The sequence below is a fragment of the Protopterus annectens genome, chromosome 4.part1, assembly GCF_019279795.1.
Source record: "Protopterus annectens isolate FY-2018-M chromosome 4.part1, PAN1.0, whole genome shotgun sequence".
NCBI classification, from domain to species: domain Eukaryota; kingdom Metazoa; phylum Chordata; order Ceratodontiformes; family Protopteridae; genus Protopterus; species Protopterus annectens.
This window is the reverse complement of record NC_056734.1, coordinates 590,694,529-590,717,520: the sequence shown is the minus strand read 5'-3', so window position 1 is coordinate 590,717,520 and position 22,992 is coordinate 590,694,529.

Below are 22,992 nucleotides of genomic sequence, written 5' to 3'. Positions count from 1 at the left end.
CTCCACACAGAAGGGACCCCAGCCAAGACTCAAACCAGAGAACCTGTAGCTGTCAGGCAGCAATGCTACTAGTGTACCACTGACTTTGCAAGCCAAGGAAAAATGTAGATACAGAAACCACAGATTTTATGATGAACAGAACAAATATGAGGCAAAAATCTGCAAATTTATTTTTAGAAATGGTGGTGGATAGGGAATTCAGGTCCTTGCCACCTGCATCCATAGTACAGGGTTCAAGCCTGAGTATCTCTACCCACCACCATTTGTTCTCTCTAGCCACCAGTATATAGCAACTGGGGCATTACAGACACACACACACACACACACCAGTCTTCACCTACCTGTTTCATGCACAGTACATATCCGCAGCCAGCGACCGACCAACAGAACATGTCTGAAGCCACATAATCCATCCAGCAGCAACCAACAGAATTCATCTGCACGATGCCCATCCAGCCAGCGAAGCCACATAATCCATCCAGCCAGCAGCGACCAACAGAATCCATCTGCATGATGCCCATGCAGTAAAATCCCCGTGAGAGCTCTCAGCTCACTCCTAATTGGCCATGTTTGAAAGGGAAGCAGTCCGGAGCTCCTCTGTTCAGTGCGGTCATCGACCGCACAGATTCCTGGGTATCCTACATCACAGGTTGCTGGGTACCTCTTTCTCTGCATCCAGTCTGCTGGTAAAGGCAGTCTGAGTGTCCGCAAGATTTTTTGTTTCACAGATTTATTTTTCTTTGTTTTTCTAGGTGGGAGGGCTGCAGACCGGCAGTTCGATAGCATGAGCCGCCCCTGGACTGCATACATATCTAGTGACCTCATCAGATCCAAACAAAATAAAAGCTTTAAAACATGAGAAGAACAAGTCTGATGATATGTTTGCTAAGAAACATTTCAGCATGAAGAGGAAATGGAAATCCAACCAGAAGGAGACACAAATCAGATACCATGTGAATGTACCAAAAAACAAAAGAAAGAATATGACAAAAGTATTAGACCATAAGAGGAAAAAATAGAACATCCCCATTGTAGTGGCAAGTACAGATTTCACCTGGAATAATTTCATGTTGGCCAATATTTGATGCAGGAATGGTTAGGGAGAAGTGAATCTAAACCAAAAGATGAAAGGCTACTAATGGCTGCCCAAGATAATGGACTATGTACATGCTGGTTTACAAAGTTCATTGTACATTTAGGAGAAACAGACAAATGTAGGTTCGGTAAAGCTGAACTGGACACAGTTGCACATCTTGTTGCTGGGTCTGATACACTAATGGCAGAGAACCTGTATAATGAAAGGCATAAATAATGTGACAAGATTGCTGCACTAAGGATTGTGCAAACATTACAATCCTGAAGTAGTTATGAATCACTGGAAATATAAACCCCAAAGCATTGTAAAGAGTGATGAAGTTTATATCACATGGGATCACTAATTACTAACAATTCAAAAGTAGATGTGAGAAAAACAGATACAGTCCATGAAAAAACACAAAAGTAGCATTGATCACTGAAATTGTTATCAAGAGATTACAGTGTCTCAGATACAGAGAGAGGCACAAAGTCATAAAATATCAGGATGTGCAAGCAGAAACAACAGCAATGTGGAAAAAAGATCGCAAGACAGCATATTAGTAACAGCAACAGGTCTAATAAATAAGAATTTACAATTGTATTTAAGCATTTTATCAATATATGTGATGCCATATGAATTTCAGAAAGAAGTAATTTCAGGTACATTGCAGGTGCTGAGAAGATCTCACTTCATAGGTTCATAGGTTCATAGGTTCTTACTAGGCTATCTGCCCTAGGGCATTTATAAGCCTAGCCAGAGTGTGTTTGGCTTTCGCCACCCATTTTATATTAATTTTGCTATGCCTTTTTTTGAGGTTAGTATACTGTGCCTCTGTCTAACAGTGACACAGAAGTGATAGCCGGGGTAAACCTACGATCTCCCATCCACTCATCAAGATTCCTCTTGAAGAGAGTCAAAGTGGGACTCTGCCTAACCTGGACTGGGATTTTATTCCAGAGTGAAGGGAGCCTCTGGGTTATGAATCTGTCCCTCCAGCATGTCCTATTTATTTCAGTGCTGAGGTTCAAGTCTCTCAAGCGCGTAGCTCGATGGGATTTGGATTTTCTGAGGTGGAGCATGTCCATTAATTCCGGGTTGGACATGGCTTTATACGTCAGGCACAGATCGCCTCTGAGCAGGCGGTATGCCACTGAGTAGAGCTGGAGTTTCTTTAACCGGGCAGCATATGGCATCTGTTTGAGCCCTTTGATCCTCTTGGTGAGGTACTTTTGGGGTCTTTCCAGTTGCTGCAGGTGTCTGGTAAGGTACATCCCAAAATGGGCATTGTACCCAATTATGGGCCTGATGAGGGATGAGTAAAGAGGCGATGACCTCCCCTGATCTAGATGTGAATCCCTTCATGATTAGGTGGGCTATATAAAATGTTTTTCTAACCACTTTGGCCATGTGGTTGTCAAATGAAAGATTGCTATCAACTTGGGTCCCCAGGTCCCTAATGACTTCTTCTGTACTTAATGGATTACCACCTATGTGGTAATTTGTGGGCACTTTGTTTTTGCCAAAGGGGATGACTATACACTTTTTGGCATTTAGCTTGAGGCCATGGCTCTGGCACCAGTTGTCTGTTTCTATGAGGCCCTTTTGGAGGATGCTTGTGTTGGCTGGAGAGTTGATTATGATGCCCAGTTTGCAGTCATCTGCGAACTTGGTCAGCCACAGTCCTTCCGTGTTGGCCTGTACCACCGAGAAATATATACCGAACAAGAGAGGTCCCAGGACTGAGACTTGTGGGATGCCACTTGTAACTGGTTTGGAGTCTGACATGGCTCCAGCAATTCTAACCATGTGGGTTCTGTCCTTGAGCCAGTTTGCAACCCATCTAGTGACATAGGGGTTTATATTTAAGCTGGTGAGCTTATCTATAATGCCCGAGTGGGGTATTGTATCAAAGGCTTTTGTGAGGTCCAGGTAGGCTGTGTGGACCACCTTCCCCTCATCAATGGCCTTGGTGACTGTTTCAAAGAAATCAACCAGGTTTAAGAGGCAGGATCTGCCCTTAACAAAGCCAAACTGGGTAGGATCCAGTGTCTGTAGGTCCCCAATATCTTTATTTATGATGTCCATGATGATCCTTTCCATAGCTTTGCAGACTAAGCTAGTCAGGCTTATGGGGTGATAGTTTCCAGGATCCGTTGAGGCACCACCTTTGTGGAGAGGGACCACTGTTGCTGTACGCCACTCTTTGGGTACATATCCTGTAGTAAGGCTAAGATTGAACAGTAGTTTTATGTTTGGGTTTAGCTCTTCTTGGAGTTCATGTAGGACGCAGCCCAGGACACCATCTGGTCCCATTGATGCTGTGTTTTTTGCTTTGGAGAGGGCGGCTCTTACCTGAGCATCTGAGATGTCAGGGGGGCAGCATTCTGTTGGGATAGATATTTGCCCTTTTGGTGGGGAGAGGGGGGAGAAGTTTGCACTGAACCTATCAGCTAGGATGTTGGCAATGTCTGTGGGCTCGGTGTATTTTTTTGTCATTTTGGACTAATTCTGAGCATATCTGGGAATTCCCACCCAGGTTCATAACATAACTAAAGAAAGCCTTGTGATTATCCTTAGTGTCCTGTGCAATTTTTCTCTCGAAGCTGGCCTTAGGCGATTTTATGAGTGCCCGTAGTTTTTTGCTAATACTGATCAGAGATGCCTTCCCTTTTTGAGATTTTGCTCTATCATGTAGTAGCTTCCTCCTTCTATTGTATAGTTTGTTTATGGCTGGGGTCCACCAGACAGGACGTCTGCCTTTGGAGGATTGGGTCTTGGTTTTATTTGGGATTGCATGATCCATGCATTCCTGAAGGTGTTCATAGAATGCGTTTATAAAGGATTCTGCGGTCTGGGCCGTATTTTCCACAGGCCCGGGGGCTTTGAAGGATTTCGCCTTGGTTTTGAGGCATGTGAAATTTGCTTTAGAGAAGTTTTTCACTGTGGTTTTCTGGGCAGTGGGTGGGGTCGGGATGTGAATATTTAATGAGATTAGTTTATGGTCTGATCTTACCAGTGAGGGATACACTTCTGGTCTGGAGCATAGAGTCCCCATGTTGGTGATGATCAGGTCCAGTATGTTTTCCCCTCTTGTGGGAGTGGTAACAAGTTGTTACATAGCATTTGAGTTTATAAATTCTAGGAACCTTTGGGCTAGGGTGTTGGAGCTAGAGTAATGCTCCCAGTCTATGTTTGGGTAGTTGAAGTTGCCCAATATAATGGTGTTTGGAGAGACCTTCATATTTTCCAGTATTCTCAGGAAGGCCAAGTGGGGTTCCTGTGTTTGGGAGGGTGGTCTGTAGTAGGCTATAAACTGGAAGGCAGTTTTACCCACAATTAGTTACACATGGATAGACTCTGATGCTTCGTGCTGTGCCACCAACCTGGAGGTGTGGGTATCTTTGACGAATATTGATACTCCCCCTCCTTTTGTGGTTCGGTCCAAGTTTTGGGGCCGAAAAGCATGGTATGAGGTATAACCTGATAGTGCTGTGGTGCTCTCGGGAGCCTTGAACCAGGTTTCTGTTACTGCACAGATATCGATGTTCTCCATGCTAAGGAGAGTTTCGAGTGCGTGCATCTTGATGTTTAGACTTCTGGCGTTGAGTAGCATTACTCTTAGTTTCTTATCCCTTGTGATACCTATGGTGGTGGTTTTGTCTTTTGAGCCTTGCCTAAAAAAGGCACTATGGGGGTAGCAAGAGCCTTTGCCAATATCCGAAAGCCCAGGGGTGACAGGTGCAAGCCGTCCCTAGCGAAGCATTGTGGCTTGTCGAGCATGTCATCCCAGGCTGACAGGCATTGGATCCCCTTTGAATGACACCAACACTTAAGCCAATTGTTGAAATTGGTCATCTTATCTTCATATTGTGGCATCATTCTTGGTGAGGGTAAGATGCTACTCAAGGTCAGGGTCATACCGGCCTGGGCTACATGTTCAGAGAGCTCCTCTATGTCTCTTTTCATGTAGTCCAGGGAGGTACATCTCAGGTCATTCACACCAGCATGGACAATGACTGAGTCATATTTGTACTTGCCTTGGAGTGACCTGAATGCTTGTGTTATGTGGCGGATCCTAGCACCCGACAGGCAGCTCACCGTGACCTTCTCCTTGTTCAGCGTGCCTGACAATAGCGTCACCTATTACAAGTGTATCAGGTGTGTTGTTTAGCCTTAAGGGCTGTGACTGTTCGGCACACTGGCTTTGTGAGCTATGTGTTGCACGTGTTTTGTTTTGGGGTAGCGGTTGCTTGGGTGTCTGCTTTGGAGGTCTCTGCTGCTTAGGCAGATTTTTATTTAGAGCCTCCAAGTATGTTTTTGTGTGTTTATGTGTTTGGTTTGTTGTCGTGGTAGGTCTATGTGAGACTGGAATTGTAGTGAGTGTGATTTCCTTCTCCTCCTGACTGGTTACGCCAGTACTGAGTTGAGAGAGCTTAGCCTCCAGTTTGGCTATATGGTTGCATCTCTCAAGTGAGTTGGAATTTGTTGGGAGGAGGAGAGGGTTGTCTGTGTACATGAGGCAGTTGTAACATTGCCTCAAGATTCCCAGATTCACCAGCTGGACCGGAGAGGAGATTGACAACTGACCTTTGGACATGCTAGAATAGTATTGGGAATTCCTTTATAATTGAAAAAAAGGGCCAATGGGGAACAAGGTACTCAAGGGGAGTTTGTAAGGGTGTAGTGCTTTTAATTTTTTAGAGCTGACTTATATAATTGCTTTAGTGAGCAAGTGCCAGGTAGCTTAAATGCAATGTGCTACAGGTAACTTAAATGCAAAAATGACAAACAGTAACTTTCTTTCAAGTGAGACAAGGAAATAAGTACAGTAAGCAATGCAGATATCATTAGGGATCCACAGAAGTGCTAAAAGGCCGCGTTTTAGGTGGAATTAGCGTTTCAGGGAAATAAACAAACAACAAGCATACAAATAAAGCTAGATTGAGCAGGCCTGGATCTAGTCTATGCTACAGGAAACAAGGTGTACCAATTTCAGTAAGAAACAGTTAGAATATGCAGGCACTATAAGCCTCTAACCAGAAATTCCCTGCTCAGAAGGGCAGAGTCCAGCCTCTCCTCCCACAAGAGTGCAGACCACAATCCTTCTTAACGTAAAATAACTGGCCTGAAGCCCAAGTGCTTAAACCAGAACTAATACACTTTTAGAATAACAGACACTGAGCTCTCAATCAGCAGTTCCCAACTTAGAAGGATGTAAGCTACCTGTCCTGTCACCACAGTGCAGGCCACAAACCTTCTTAATGTAAAACAACTGGTCTGAAGCCCAAGTGCTTAATCCAAAAGACTTAGAAATGATAGCTACACTTTAATCAAGTTACTACCAGCAGTAATAAATACAACTGAATACTTTAAAGAATGCCTGGATTAGTGCTCAAGTTATACAAACAAAGCTAGATTGAGCAGGCCTGGATGTAGTCTAGGCTACAGCAAATGAGGTGTACCAATTTCAGTAAGAAGCAGTTCAAATATGCAGGCACTATAAGCTTTAACCAGAAATTCCCAGCTCAGAAGGACAGAGTCCAGCCTCTCCTCCCACAAGAGTGCAGAACACGAACCCTCTTAATGTAAAATAACTGGCCTCAAGCCCAAGTGCTTAAACCAGAATTAATACATTTTTAGAATAACAGACACTGAGCCCTCAATCAGCAGTTCCCAACTTAGAAGGATGTAAGCTACCTGTTCTGCCACTACAGTGCAGACCACAAACCTTCCTAATGTAAAACTGGTCTGAAGTCCAGGTGCTTAAACTAAAAGGCTTACAATGAGTTACACCAAGCAGTAATAAATACAATTGAGTACTTTTAAGATGACGCAAAAGCAAAATAAAGTAGGAAAAAACACAAATACAGTAAAAGCAGATACATTTTTTTTTTTGAAAGAGAGAAAGGAGTAGCAGAAACTAAGTTGATTGGCCTTCTCAAATGCTCTCCCTGTACTGGGTAGAATGAGGTAATGACACTAGACTGGGAGGAGGGTCCCAGATCAATTTTACACTAGGGGCGGGCAACTGCAAAGCCACCAACTATAAAAACACTATACCAACAGGGAGGGAGGGTGGGAAACAAACAGCAGAAATGTTACTCACAGCTGAAAAGCATCAGTGAGCCTTTAAATGAAAGTTTTAAACAGCTAAAGGAGCCACTAGAAAAAAGAGTTTAACTGCAACAAGTTATCATAAACAAACAACCCAACAGATGCTTAATAAGAGTGGACAATTTCCAGTTAATACCTCACACACAGTGAAACTAGCTAGAAAAAATACACAGTACACAAAGTGCTATAAACAACAAAGAAATAAAGAACAAAATAAACAAAAAACAGGATACTTAATGTTATATATTGTAGCTCCGAGTTTGCTGAGTGTCCTTCCTTCGATCAGCTCACTGTAAAATGGCTGAACACTAACAACTGATCTTCTTAGGTAACAGAAAGTTGAATCCTGAGACAGCTTTTAAGAAAGAAATCTCAAAAGAACCAATGAGGTGCTTAGTCTAAGCTGTAGTCCAGGAGACCTCAGTCAGCCAATGACCTCAAACAATTCTCTCTCACTGAAATGCCTTGGCTAACATCTAAGACTGAATCAGTACTAATTTCATGAATTCTAATCGTACCTTGACCTCGGAATGGGATCCATTTCTACCACGGCATCAGAAACCCAAAAATGATTAGAGAAATTAAACTGACAGAACTTAACATTGGTCTGAATGGAGAGATGATCTCAGCAAGTTTGAATGCCTCTTTTATTACCCACAAGTAGCCAGTCAATTCTCTTAAATTTTCACCATCTTTATTACTCATAAATGCTGTCTAAATACTGTTACATTGAAATCCATTTATTTAAGAAGCCCTACAGGGTCTTCCTTTCCAATGCTCTTTCTTTTCAGCTTCAGCCACTTGAGTTACCAATTCTTGTGTACTACTTTTGCATGCTCTATTATACTTCTTTTTGCAAAATTATTATATATAATTCACAAAATATAGACAGTATATTCTCAGGCATAGTTGAACATTGATTTGCGATAATTCCTTGAAAGATTATTTGTTCATTAAGATTAAAGTTTTATGCTTAGACTAGCCAGTGAACACATGAAAATGCTTAATTTGGTATACATTTATTTCTGATGAACCCACTATATCTTTTCTTTTACATTTCTGTAAGTCAGCTGTCTTACTTGCTGCTTTATTACATTGCTAGCTTTACTTTAAATTATTTTAAATCATCTGACATGACTGCCATTTTCCTATTCTGTCTTGCGGTTGCTACAAATCCTTCTTTCTCAACTGTGCAAGGCTTTCTCGTGTTTTCCTTTTACATGCATCATTTTATATTGAGATTAAGCTACCATATTTTACACCATTCACTAGTCTTGTCAGGCCTTGTCTATTTCCTTTTCTATTTTATTTCTCTGATTTTTATTTATTTATGTATTTATTTATGTATTTATTTATTTTTGCACCCTTACTTCAACAGCTGATCCTTGATTTATGTACTTATTTATATTTATTACTTGGGTAGTGCATTGCTCAGTACTAACTAATTCCAGGCTCAGCCTGGGTGAATTACAAAACATTTCACAAGCATAAAAATGCATAAATGTAACGGTAGTTCTCACTCGTTACATTGAAAACTGTTTATTTACATTATAGTGTGAGAACAAATGCAGCAACAGACTAGATGCTACATGGAGATTAGGTTGACTAAAGTACGGCATTGCGGCGGACCATAGATGGCAAACAGATTAACAGCATTTTTTAGAGCTCCACAAAACAGTTCTAGAAAACAGGGAAAAAAATATTTTCATTAACCAGATATAGAAAAAATAAATATTAAGGAACTTAAAAACTAGGCCCGGGATTCATGAAGCTCGGCGCAAGGCCGGCGTTAGACTTGCACCGACCATGCGGCATGTAGATGGCGCAGTAGCACCAAATGCATATTAATGAAGGCGCGCTGCCGCCACAGCCATGTGCATAGGAAATGAGCGCGAGTGCATAGGGCATGTCGAAGTGCCGCACGGAGGCGTGGAAATGTCGGTTGCCGATGTGCAATCTAAAATGCTTGAATATAACAATTTGCCTGCAATAGTAATCACACCTGTCAGTGTCCGTGGATACCGAAATGTATGCAAAACATGCAAGACAGTTCTTGCGAACACAAAATTAAGAAGCAAACACAAATGCACGGTAGGGAATATCGAGTCTCCCTCCCTCCCTCTCAAATCTCCATCCCTCGAACAAATGACATTTAAAACTGTGTGCCTGTATTCTAACGCAGTGTAGATAGTTATACCATGTGGAAGTGAAATGCATCATGTTAGCGTGCTGCCAATAGCTATGTCTAGCCCAATGGTCAGGGTTACCACCTGTCCCACATTGTGAGGGATAGTATACAGCTGGGCAGTTGTGTCCATACCAAAACCATTATAAATGTAAATATCCAGCAACCGTATGACATAATTATATCCCACATTGCTTGTAATAGTCACATACAATAGGTATGTCCGTATGTAACATACCATATGTGACAAGAAATACAATAAGCAAGAAAACAAAACAGAAGGAGCATATAAACTGTTATAACAATAAGCTAACATGTAGGCAGAAAACAAAAGTATTATCCATAGTACTGACCGTGGGTATGTGTTGTCCTGTAGAATCTGATTTGTGTCCGGAATAAATCCCATCCTGGACATATGAAAAAGTGGCAACCCTACCAATGGTCAGAGCATTCATCCAAAATCTGCCCATATGCAGTCCAAGCCATTCTTGTCAGGATGTGTCACAGTTGAACGGGTATTACCCAGGTTTACCAACCATGTCATGAAAGTTAAGTATGTGCATGTACCTATGTGTGTGATGTACAGCATGTGGAAGGTGAAAAATGCCAGGGTAGTCCACACAACCATACAGGTACCTGACATATGTAGTGTATGCAGTGTGTTCCCTTGACCGTATCATGGGCCATCAACCAAAGAAGGGATGGATGAAGTGTCAGGAATATGTGTGTGTGGGGGATGGGTAATGGTATAATCCACAAAGGCGAGACTGTGTTGGATGCACAATAGGTGAACTGGAGGTGTATGAGGGAGCAGCGGGTGAATCAGAAAGAAACACAAAGAACAAGTATACACATCTGCAATACAACCTGACAGGCCATACTGTAGAACACAATCACACAAACATATGAATATTAAAATGTGCGATACACATGTACAGAAACGTCACCAGCACATACCCACAGAATGGTCTGGATAGAACTGGCCCATCCAAATGCAACACACCTGAATGCATAATTGAATACCCATCATCCCCTCCACAGCACACAACCCGCCCCCATACCTGAATGTCCACCAAATCCAGCCATACTTGGCCTACTAGCTTGGCGCAGCCATATCTGCACATAGTGACCACTACTCATATGTAGTAGGCAGTGTCACCCTAGGCAGTGTCAGGATTGCAAACTTTGTATCCCTTGCATGTAAAACCCTAACACATTTTCGTAAATCCAAAAGAATGGACGGTATTGGTCTTGTTCAATTTTTGGATATCCCTCATGGGATAAGTAACCTATGTAAACATCAGACTTGGTATCACGACACGATGTCCAGTCCTGTAGACATCTGGACACAAGTTGAATGTGCAGTAGTGGTGCACAAGACTGTTCAGCCCTAGACGGTCATGCAGAACCTAGTACCCAGGATCAAACACCTGCCTGTGATGCACGTCTCCCCACATGAATACTCGAGAGAATATATTGTACACATTTGCATAGTGGCACTTGGAAATAGGGTGATTAAGGCACTGACGTAAACAGGGTACCTCCTGACCCACTGTGTGAGGGACAGTCACTGTTTGTGTAGGTGTGTCCTGACCAAGAATGATACAATGGCAAATGTCCTGTGATTGTAGGAAATAACTATGTACCATACTTCATGCCACAGTTGCCTAAAGCAGTCATGTCTGGATATAAAATACATAATTCATACAAAAAACAGAATAAGCAACTAATGTGCTAAAGGAGTAGGCTCTCAGCTAGGAAAATATTGAATGTTCTAAACCCTGCACTGACCGTGGTTATGTGTTGGCCTAAACAATCTGGTGTCTCCAGAATATATCCCATTCTGTACATATGAAAATGTGGCAACCCTACCAATAGTCAGAGCATTCGCACAATAACTGGCAAGCCTCTGAATCACTCACAAAACCAGGGACCTTTGGAGGAAAGGTGTTGAATGAGAATGACTAATGACAAGAATTAAGAGTAATAGATGATTTTAATTGCAGAAAATAAGTAGTAATACATATGTCTCCGAATCTGTCAACACGTTCCAAGTTAATAGCACTAATATTGTAGAAGTGTCTGTGATTGTCCCTGATTTGTCATTGCCTTGTCCCTGTCACTGTTAAAATTAGTCCCCGAATATCACAGAGGTCCGTACACATATGTACAACAACCAACTGTCACATTTGTTGACAGGACTATTGCATACCTGTAGTGAATTCATAAGTGATATTCAGAATAATATTCATCGTATATATGAATGGATGAAATAGTCAAATGTGAAGGGAAACACCAGTGGAAACACCCCTCCACCCTGTATTATGTAGTGGAACCACTCCCCACCCTATATTATGTAGTGCCGACCTAATAATGTGGTCAGAGGTGCCCAAACCCCTGCATCTGTAAACACAGGTAGAATGTTAAAATCGGGACCAACTCTATCCATGTGCTACATATGACATTTGAACAGGTACAGGGCAGTTCTAGTCACCAGTCGGACAAGCCTAAACCCAGACCAGCACATGAACATCCTGACAATCAAATACACGTATGTGCCAGGACTATAAGCATTGGAGTTCTGAATATCCTTGGAGTGAGTAAACATACTGCACAGCTCCACCGGATGTGTCCAGACACCAGAACCATGACCTGAGCATCCCAAACACATGCTCAATTATATGTCTTGCCTGTGCAGCTGCCTCATTATGGTGTGATTGTTCAGGTGTGTGTGCATTGCTGATGGGTGCCATCAGCCACGACTCCAGTGGTTACCCAGCATCCCCCACTAGGAGACTGTAGGGGATGTCCATATTGGCAAAGCTGTGGTACAGCTGCGTCAGATGCTATATATTGGAATCATCATAGCTTCCAGGGCAGACAACACACACATTCAGTTTAATGCCCTGGCCATCGCATATGGCCTAGCTGTTGGAGGGTATGCCCCTGCAGTTAATGTAGGCCCTACCCCACTCACCGGGTGGTGCTTTGATGCAGACGTGCATGCAGGCTATAGCACCCAGTACCCCAGGGTAGTCAGCCATGTGGTGGAAGAGATGCATATTGCTGGTCTACAAATCACGTGTGTTGAGGACAGGTACATGCTTACTAGCATGTGTTGACATGGCATCTGTGAATTGATGCAATACTCTGGATGCAGATGGCTGTGAGATCCCCATGATATCCCCGGTTGTGCTTTGGGAGGTACCTGTGGCTAGTATACCTAGGCCAACACATACCGTGGTATCCACTGTGATGGGTTTCCCTCGGCCTGTTCGATGTGTCAGGTGTGGCCAGCACAGTTCAACAAGCTGCTGTAGGAGGTCTCTGTCCACCCCATAGCGGTCCACTATCTCCAGCTCATGTAGCCCCTGGTAAGTTACCCTGGGTCTGTAAAGTCTTATGTCACCTCACTAAGGGTTGTTCGGCAGCATACACATCCTCACCACCCTCAACCTCCTGCACATGTTGGTCTATGTTGCCTGCTGCAGCCCTTCTCATTTGGTTGGACTGTGTTGTGAAATGTCCCCGCATGTATACACTGGTGGTGTAGAGTGTGGAAGAAACCTGTGTGTATGGTGCTTACTCACATTACCGTAATATTCTGGGGTGAGCTGGCCATGTAATCTGCTGATTGTGCTGATCATCACCTGTTTGTACAGCCTGTTCACCCTGACTACTCCACTACTGCTGTTGTCCCTCCCAATTTCAACAGGCAGGTATAGACACACCCCTAGCTTAGACATGCTAAGGCAGGAGCAATCCCGAGGCACAGGTCTCCAATGTACATACAGTATGCCTGACCACCCCCCCCCCATGCTTTCATCTATATTCGAGCCCTGCACCCAGCGATCTACACACATACACTCCTGGGATCTGCATCACACCCTGGGGATAAACGGGATTCACTATTGTCAACCTCATCTGCATAGTATAGTCTTCTAATGCATAGTTATATGACCCATACTGACCCTCCAAATTAACAACCACTGCTTACTGTCGCTCAGATCCATACACAACTGGTTAAAGGTGCCTTACTATCACCGTATTCAATCTTGCTTGGTCTTCCCAGCAACAAAATAACCGGTGTCTACACAACTAGAACCTGGGACCCTGCACACCACAGATGATGTGCTTTACCACTACACCATGGCAGATATACATACATCCGATGTGATCAAGTACAGATCATCCAGCACAAACATTCAATAGTGCTAATGTCCACATACCTACATGTATATATCTATGTCTATCTATCTATATCTACATATATTAGATATATGATATATATATATATATATATATATATATATATATATATATATACACACACACATATAAATATACAAACACATATGTAGATATCTGTGGACACTATATAGGAAAGCAACAAAATGCACTCAACACATCCTGAAGCTAGCCACCCACAGATACCAACACATAGGGTATGACTGCCAAACACACACACCTGTCATGCCTTGGAATCGAGCACCTACCTGTCTATTCTATCACACTACAGCATTATGCAGTAACAGAATGCGCTACCGAGATTACTGGATCACAGCACTCCCACAGGCATGCTTCTAGGTGGGTGACATCATCAGCAAAGGCAAAGACGCCGATAGGGATTGTATGGAGAGTGAGCTGTCTAAAAGCATTACTCTGTCCCCAGGCAGCTGGAAACACACACACGGCAGGGCAGGGATTAGAACATAGACCTGACTACCTTACCACACTACAGCATTATGCAGTAACAGAACACACTACCAAGATTACTGGATCACAGCACTCCCAGAGGCATACGTCTAGGTGGGTGACATCATCAGCAAAGGCAAAGACGCTGATAGGGATTGTACGGAGAGTGAGCTATCTAAAAACATTACTCTGTCCCCAGGCAGCTGGAAACAAACACACACATGGCAGGGCTGGGATTAGAACATAGACCTGACTACCTTATCACACTACAGCGTTACGCAGTTACAGAATGCGCTACCGAGATTACTGGATCACAGCACTCCCAGAGGCATACTTCTAGGTGGGTGACATTATCAGCAAAGGCAAAGATGCTGATAGGGATTGTATGGAGTGTGATCAGTCTAAAGCATATTAGTGTCCCAAGGCAGACAGAGACGAACACACGACAGTGGTGTGAGCAGGACAACTGGCTATCTATGGAGCACTATTACAACACTACATAGATACGAGACACGCCACAGACAGTACACCTTTCAAGACAGTCAATATGACCTTCTAGGAATGCAGACATCGACATGGATGCTGGCAGCTATGGTGTACATACCTGTGAACCAGTGAGTTAAATGTAGGAATCCATCCTGAAGTGGGGTATGGCCATCTGTTGCTTGGATGATCACTATCGCTATACAGGATAACAATGGTCATGCCCATACACAGAGGCACACAACCAACACAAGGTGTCACTGGGCATGCTCACACACTTAGTGCATTGTGCACTATGTGTCCATCTACACAACGGCATACTGGGCATGCTCACACACTTAGTAGCGAAGGCCTGTCTTGTATGCACATAGATTCTAAACAGCGAAGGGCACAGTGTGTCAATAGTCATCATTGTTAGCATGAACTCTGTACGACATATGTCTGACACCGGTCTTCTAAACGTCTGCTGCTGTCCATCACCTTAGCTGTACCAATCACCTGGCACACTAATACCACCCATGGTGTTGTCCTGGCAGGAGTGGGTACTTTGCACATGTAGTACCATACATAGACGAAGAACCTGAGACCAGGTAAACACCCAGACACCTACAGGACAACTGCATTGTATGTGTATGCTAAATAGCACTAGATGTGTAGCGTTCGTAATCATAGCTGCCAAATCTAGATCCAACATTCGGGAATACTGACATCTGTGCAGTGAGGAACACCTGGCATAAGGCTCAGTTGTGCACAATAGCACTACCACTGTATACCTCAGATACAGACATGTGGGCCATAAGACCGTTACGGAACCCTCCAGGTGTTAGTGTCCCCACGTATATGAAAGCCACTCACATGTACTGACCAGTACACTCTCAAAACCCATCACAGATGTGTCAGGTGCAGATCACAGTGGTAAATGCTGCACTGTAGTATGTAGCCCTCACACATCACCGTGTCCTTGGACCAGCAACACACATCCATACATTAGTACAACACCATGTTACTCATGATCAGTGGACTGTACCTAACTCTACAGCAACTATGCAGACTACCCATGTACTGACAGGGTTCCATCATGTGTTATGCAATGCACTGATACCACTATTCATAACCAGGTCAGCTGTACACATAACAGGGGCCCTGGGTCTTATACAGCTGTAACAGATAACTGTTGCTGTACACCAGGCAACTCACCCATGTTTGGATGTGACATACATGTAACAGCCATGGATATGTACATGCCCCACAACACACAACACATATGTACATAGCATAGCTAATGCTGTCCTTCGTGCAGACACGTGGCTATAGCGATTACATGCATGCACATGGAAGGTAGGTCCATGGCTGTTGAATGCTAACAGTACATAAGATAGCAATGTTGACTGAGTTAACATTCCTTCTGTACTGGTTACCCATGACAACTAAGATATCATACAACAGTCCATGTGTCATGTATGTCACACATGTTCACCAATTGCAATGCATACAAACATGGCTACATGACAGGAATGTAGGACCGATACACATGTACATGTAGTGGTGTGCATTCAGCTACCATGCATGAGCAGTAGCTGATGTTTGCAGTTCATTTGTGTCCTACTACAATGTGCAGTTGCAATGCAGTCCCATCACTGACACCTGTATATGGTGAAATACTGACAGTATGGTAAGATGTACATCAGGTATGGATGGATGTGTGTACATAAAGTGGTGGGCCATCTTTGAAGATGGATGTTAGCTGAAGACAGCTCACAGGTGTGTCACAAGACATCCTACCATAACATGTGCAAACAGTAAGCTATGTTTCCGGTAATTGAAGGTGAAGATATACAACCTACACAGTGGTCAGGGTGTCACTGACTGTAAATCAGTTGACACCTGTAACACTTAAGTCCTCCCATGTGCATATAGCAGCACACTTGCCGAAGGTAGCTTCGGTACACATTGTAATGCGGGCAATACTGCTGCATGTCTGTCAGACGTATCAGAAGAAAGCAGGTGTTTGATTCACAGTACTGCCATGTGTGTTTGCTTGTGTGACCATATATGCCATGTATGGTGGGGAATACATCCCAATTGTTACACACCCCTGTACACTGTTGTAGAGATCTGTACATACTGCAGTGTAGAAAGCAAGACATAGGCAGGGGTGGTGTGTGTTTCACACACATTAGCTATCTGTATGTGCATGACGTGTGGACTCCAGTGTGTGTATGTGTATGTATGTATTGCTGTCTGGTGCATGGAATGAGGATGTATGCTACCATTGAGAACAGATAGGGCCCCTAACCCCTCAAGGTGATGCAATCTACTACCCTGTTGATGCCATCAGTCTTAGGCATTAATGACTACCTGTACATGTTCATTCACTGTGTCGCATCATGTGGGTGCACAGTACTGTAATGGTGATTACCACATAGGCAGGAGTCCTCACCTCAACACTGTCAAGTGTGTGTTACAGTGTCATTGACCCCGTGAGTGTGGGGGTGTTACTGTGTGTGTCTGTGTATGTCTGTGTGTGTTCACATCCTGTAATGTGACAGTGTTTTACTGCTACACAGTGAGTCCTCATGCTATCAACTGGCCCCTACCCTTGACATCAGCTAGACCGCTGTGTAAACCCCCCGCACCATATAGCTGTATCTGTGATGTCACCTGGTATGGATGTCACGTCTCTAGCCACTGTAGCCTAGTACACAGCTCACATACTCCTGGTTCAGTAGGTGTGTAGAGATCTATGGAATGTCAGCCTTTCTAACTGTGAGGCTGAGGCTACGTATAGCATGCTGGTATTGCCATCCATGCCTGTGAGTACTCCATATTTACACATGTGAAAGTGCAAACACTGGTACTCAATGGCACATGCAATTAGACCTTAAGGAGGGAAGCAGGGCATCATTACTAACATGCTGTTATTGTTGTTACCAAGACACATACTGTGAACATAAAACAATGCATTCTAACTGCAAACACTGTTACGTGAAGGCACATGCAATCAGACCTTAATGAGGGATGCAGGGCATCATTACCAACATGCTGTTACTGTTGTTACCGAGACACATACTGTAAACATAAACCAATGCATTCTAATCCTGAACTACATGGTATGTCTGCTGCATGCCAACAGTACACAACAATTGTAATATACACCTATCTCACTATTCTGTTCACCCTGTGCATCAGATCATATGAGCATGTCCCTGCACTGATGATGTGGATGACAGAGATGCGGCACAGGCATCATCATATGCACAGGGTGATAATGTTTGCCAGGGGCCTAGGCTGCATCAATGGATGACATCATGTGTGTGGGTTAGGGCCTGTGATCTACTTGGACATGTGTGATTATTATGCATGCAGGTGTTGGTGCCCTACAGATGTTATTGGTTTGTCCGTGTATGTGTGCACACAGTTCTGTCATGTATCTGGCCTACACAGGGGTATTATTGACAGCTACAGATTGTACAGACCAGGATGTACAGCTCACTGTGTCCGGCCACGGCCATGTGACCTGTGCCTGCCAGGGGTTGCATGGGCACTACCAGACAGAGGTACAGATTAGGTACTGTCTGATGACACATGCCCACTGGAACTGTGTCCCCGCTGGGACCATCCAGGGCCATGTCCACGTGGCCTGCTGTGTCCTGGTGTGGACAATGCAGCACCAGCTGCACTGCTGCTGCTACTGGCACTATGGGAGCGGGCATGTGAGGTAGCTCGTTCGATAGACCTGCACCAGGTGGTGTAGCTGGCCTACGTCCATGTGGCCTATGCCTCACTCCTACCAGATGTTCCAGCACAGACAGCTCACGTTCATGGATTGCCATGCCACAGTCAAGGATTCCAACCATGTCACCCAATCGCCTGTCCAAAATGTCAGCAATCTGCTGTTGAGCATTTGCCAGTGCCTGGATGTTTTCATTTAAAGAACGGATAGCAGCCCTCTGAAGCTTCTGCCCTTCTCTGTTCTGCCGTTCAGCATGTGCCTGTGCCGCCATTACAGTTTGAAACATGTGTCTGGTGACACCAGCTGCTGTGCTCTGTTGTGCAAGTGCATGTCGGCCAGAGGTCCTCCAACGAGCAGCACTGGCCATATGCCTGTGTGTCACATCTGCAGTCATTTCAATGACACCATGATGTGAAGACACACCTTCCATAACCACCACATGTTCCTGTTCCAAGCTAACACACTGTTCTTCCTCTATGGCCACTGGAGATGGGGTTTGTGTTGGCATGAGAACTGTGTGCAGGGAAGAGGGGGATATAGGTGGGATGGCAACCAAAGGCACAGACCCAGCCCATGACAACCCTACCTGTACCTCAAGCATATGTTCATCACTGCTAGAGTCTGTGGGACCACTAACATCAGATGGACCTCAGGAGGGCAACGCACCTACATCACCTGTGAAGGCAAACAAAGACTCTACATTACAATAGAGACAGACACACACAGACACACACAGACAACTTTGCACACACACACAGACAACCATACACACACACAGACACACACAAACACACACACAGACAGCCATGCACAGACACACACACAGACACACACAGACACACACAGACAACCATGCATGTGGAATGACAGAAGGCATGCGGCATGCATGTGATACAGCAGACGGCATGCAGCTCAGACATTAATAGTGTTAGTTAGATTACATCCCTGGGTTGCACATATCAGCAAGCATGTGTCATAGCAGAAGCCATGCATTTCACACAATCGTGGTAGTAAGCATGCATCCCTGTGATACATCATGTGGACCAGCACAGGTTAACAGTACACATGGCTGATGTGAGGCATATGTCCTTGACATTAACATGTAGTATGACATCTAATCTGCTGTGTGCAGTGACATGCATAAATGTTTGACACAATGGTGTCCTGACACATGTACAGCGGTGTAATGGTGTCACATTGCAGTGTTGTCTGTATGCCCTACGGATAGAATGCACTTTTGACAGATGTGTATGACCATTGAGGGTGGTATGAGGCATCTATATTGCTATACAGTGTGAAGTACAGACACAGAGCCATTGCATGGAATCATGAGGTGTCTCTATTGCTATACAGTGTGGAAGACACATACAGTGCATAGCCATGACTGAATGCATATACAATACATACATACTGTGGATTGTGACCCACGACGCTGAGGTGCATACACACTAAACCATGCTGTGTCATGTGTGACAGGTCACCAGAAGACATACCGATGACACCTCTGCACAACTGTTAACATGTCTTAGCTGCCTGTCAACAGTGTCCACACATGGCAGACTGGTCAATACACCATGTCCCACATGACATTTAGGTACCACACACATGAGGTGCACGGCTGACAATAATGTCCAACAGCTGCAAGAAAAATGTACGGTATCTCTTGCCTGATGTGGTGTCTGTGTATGTATGTGGAAGCTGTACAGGTGACTACTTTCATGCTGTGACAGAGTCATGATGTGCAGCACATCGTATGTGGTCGAATTAAGTGACACCTCCACAAGTTGTGCACAGGCTGTTAGGATGTCTAGTGTTCCACATCTATTATATAACCATTCAACAAAGGCTATGGTTGAACCATGTGTAGACAATGTGCAACAGGGTGTACACACATACACATCACATCTACTGTGTGTTACTTCATGTCTCTGGCCATCCTCCATGGCGATGTGTGAACATGTGTTGAGATGTGTGTGATGGCTGTCTATGTCACATATCTGTGTTGTCCCATATGACATACACCCATAGATGTCAGATACTCCAGAGTCCACAGGGTTATACAGACAAAGGGTTGTATGTTTGGTATGTGGGGTATGTTTTATGGGATAGTGTGACAATGTTGCAGCCGGACCACTACATGTCTGGGACATGTCAGATGGCACATCACAATGTTTGTTCTGATGTATAGTACATATTCCTACATTGAACAATGCCTCCACCTTTGTATGGACAGCTGTCCACACATCTAGCAATGACAGTTACTGTGGTTTCATGTTGGTGTTTCATTTGGTTTGTATATATTGCACATGGGTAGCCAGTGTGATTGATGAAAGCTGCGACCTGTATATCATGACTGGGCCATACATTATGTGTGCATGTGTTAACTGGCCACATGGTGAATAGATCTGTGCATTCACATGCCTGATACTGATAACTGTCTCACCTGCAATGGACTGCTGTCTCTTCGGCACGCCAGAGGTACCTGTATAGGGGTGACACAGCAGTTTGATCATAATCCATGACTGTATGACAGCTACAGGGTGCACTTTGCATGTTAACACATTCGCCAGTACAATAGCATATACTATGGAGTATGCACATGTGTGCATACACAGGGTAGCATACTATAGTATGCGGCATGTGTGTAAACATACCTTGCATATGATGTTACATTACATGGTGTACAGTGACACATGCGACTAAATGGGATATAATATTTATATGTGCAGTAGTGACTTACCAGGCAACTCCAGGCTCTGTGGTTGGGAGACACCCACCTCCACGATGGCAGCTAGAGTTTGTGGATGCTGTTCTGATGGGGTCCCAAGGCTGGCCAGTAGCTCCTCGGTAGGTGTGAGTGGGGGCTGGGTTGGTGGCCCACCACCTGTTCTACCTTGTTCCTTGGTGATTGCATTGGCACGCTGTTTCGCATGTCAGATCAGGTCTGTGCAGTGTCTGCGTACCTGCTCGTAGGTGCAGTTATGGCCACCCACATCATTAACCCTCCTGCAAAGTTCCTGCCACAGGTCATCACGTTGCTGGGCATGCTGTGGCACATGGCTGAACAGCACCTCATAGTTATCATGGAGGTATGGTATGAGGGCATCATCCTCCAAGCGGCTATATGCCGGCAGTCATGATCGAGGCATTATCTGTAAGACATAATGATGGAGACAGGTCACAGCATCTCGGAGATGCACAGAGATACAGATGCACATTAATGTGTATTACATTTAGTACTTATGAACAGTTGTCTTTGAAAATCGTCATGACACTGACATGACTGACATGTTTGTTTCACACACATGTAACACCCGATGGGGATTGGATATTATCACCATATACGTGTGTCATCTCATTACATTGCTCATACTCCATGTGAATGCTGTCTTGATGTGGGCATGTCTGTTTGCCTGTACTGGTGTTCTTACCTATCAGCACATGCCTGGATGTGTCCACATTAATGCTGTTGACCTTGATGCTGTGTATATGTCACATATCATCACATACACTGCCTTCACGGACATGGGCAGTGACAATGCAGACATGCACAAGGAAACCTTTACATGCATGTGTTTTGCCATATACATCTACACGGCACTGTACAGCAGTTCAACATCCTGCCATGTATCGACTGTGTTGCACATGTGATACACATGGGACAATGGCTAGCCGGATGGCATTCGCAGGGATGGTTATCAACTATAGCATGTACGGCCAAGATCGTGTAGTAGTGTGTATGCCCTGGGCCATGTATGAGCATAGGATGTAAGGTTTTCTAGCTGTATCCGACAGCCATGTTCTCACTGACACATGAATCAGTGCCACATTACTGATCCAGACAGTCACTGATACATCTACCATGCGGTCATCGCACCATGTATGACAGAGATGACATGTGCAGCTTTGCTGGACAGGGTTGCATGGTATGGCAGGAGTATGTCACATGTATGGCACAGGGATCTGTCCAGCATGTGGCGACCCTTGTACTAGGAAGGTGGCTGTCCATGACATATGTCTTTCAGATCAGGATATGTACGTGTAGCATGTCCAGCATCACAGTGTTGCACATGTCTTTATGCAGGGTAGGCAGCATGCTGCATAGTGGAAATGAGGATTGTGAAGGCTGGTGTCGCCCATCCAAGTATGGCTAATACCTCTTAAAGGTGATATGTGATCCGATATTGGTCACGTGTGTGCTGAGTATGGCTGTCCAATTATCTCCAGGCTCATGGATGGCACCCTGTCATGACTTGGGTTGCCTCTTATGACTACCTAATAGGCCTGGTGATGTCACTAGCTCAGGGAGGTAAACTGCACAGCACTATCCCTTACACACAGTGTCCATAATGTTGACCGCTGCCTAGGTGGTAGTTAATGAGTACATGGTATTAACATAGCGGTGACAATGCAATAAGCAGCTGTCAGATTGTGCACATATGTCACGCACCTTACCCACAAAGCCCATGCTGTATGTTGTCCACAACACTGAGTCAGCTATTGCTCCTAGGTCATGGCCATTCACATTCTTATATATGCAGATGCCTCCCGTTTGTCTGTGTGGTATGGGCTACAATGACATGGGTGTACAAAACATGAACCCTGTTTTACTGAAGCTGCCACTGGTGTGATATGCACATGTCACACAGACACCTTTTGTAGTGTTGCTTCTGTGAACAGGTCACTGGTAAAACACTCCTGCGA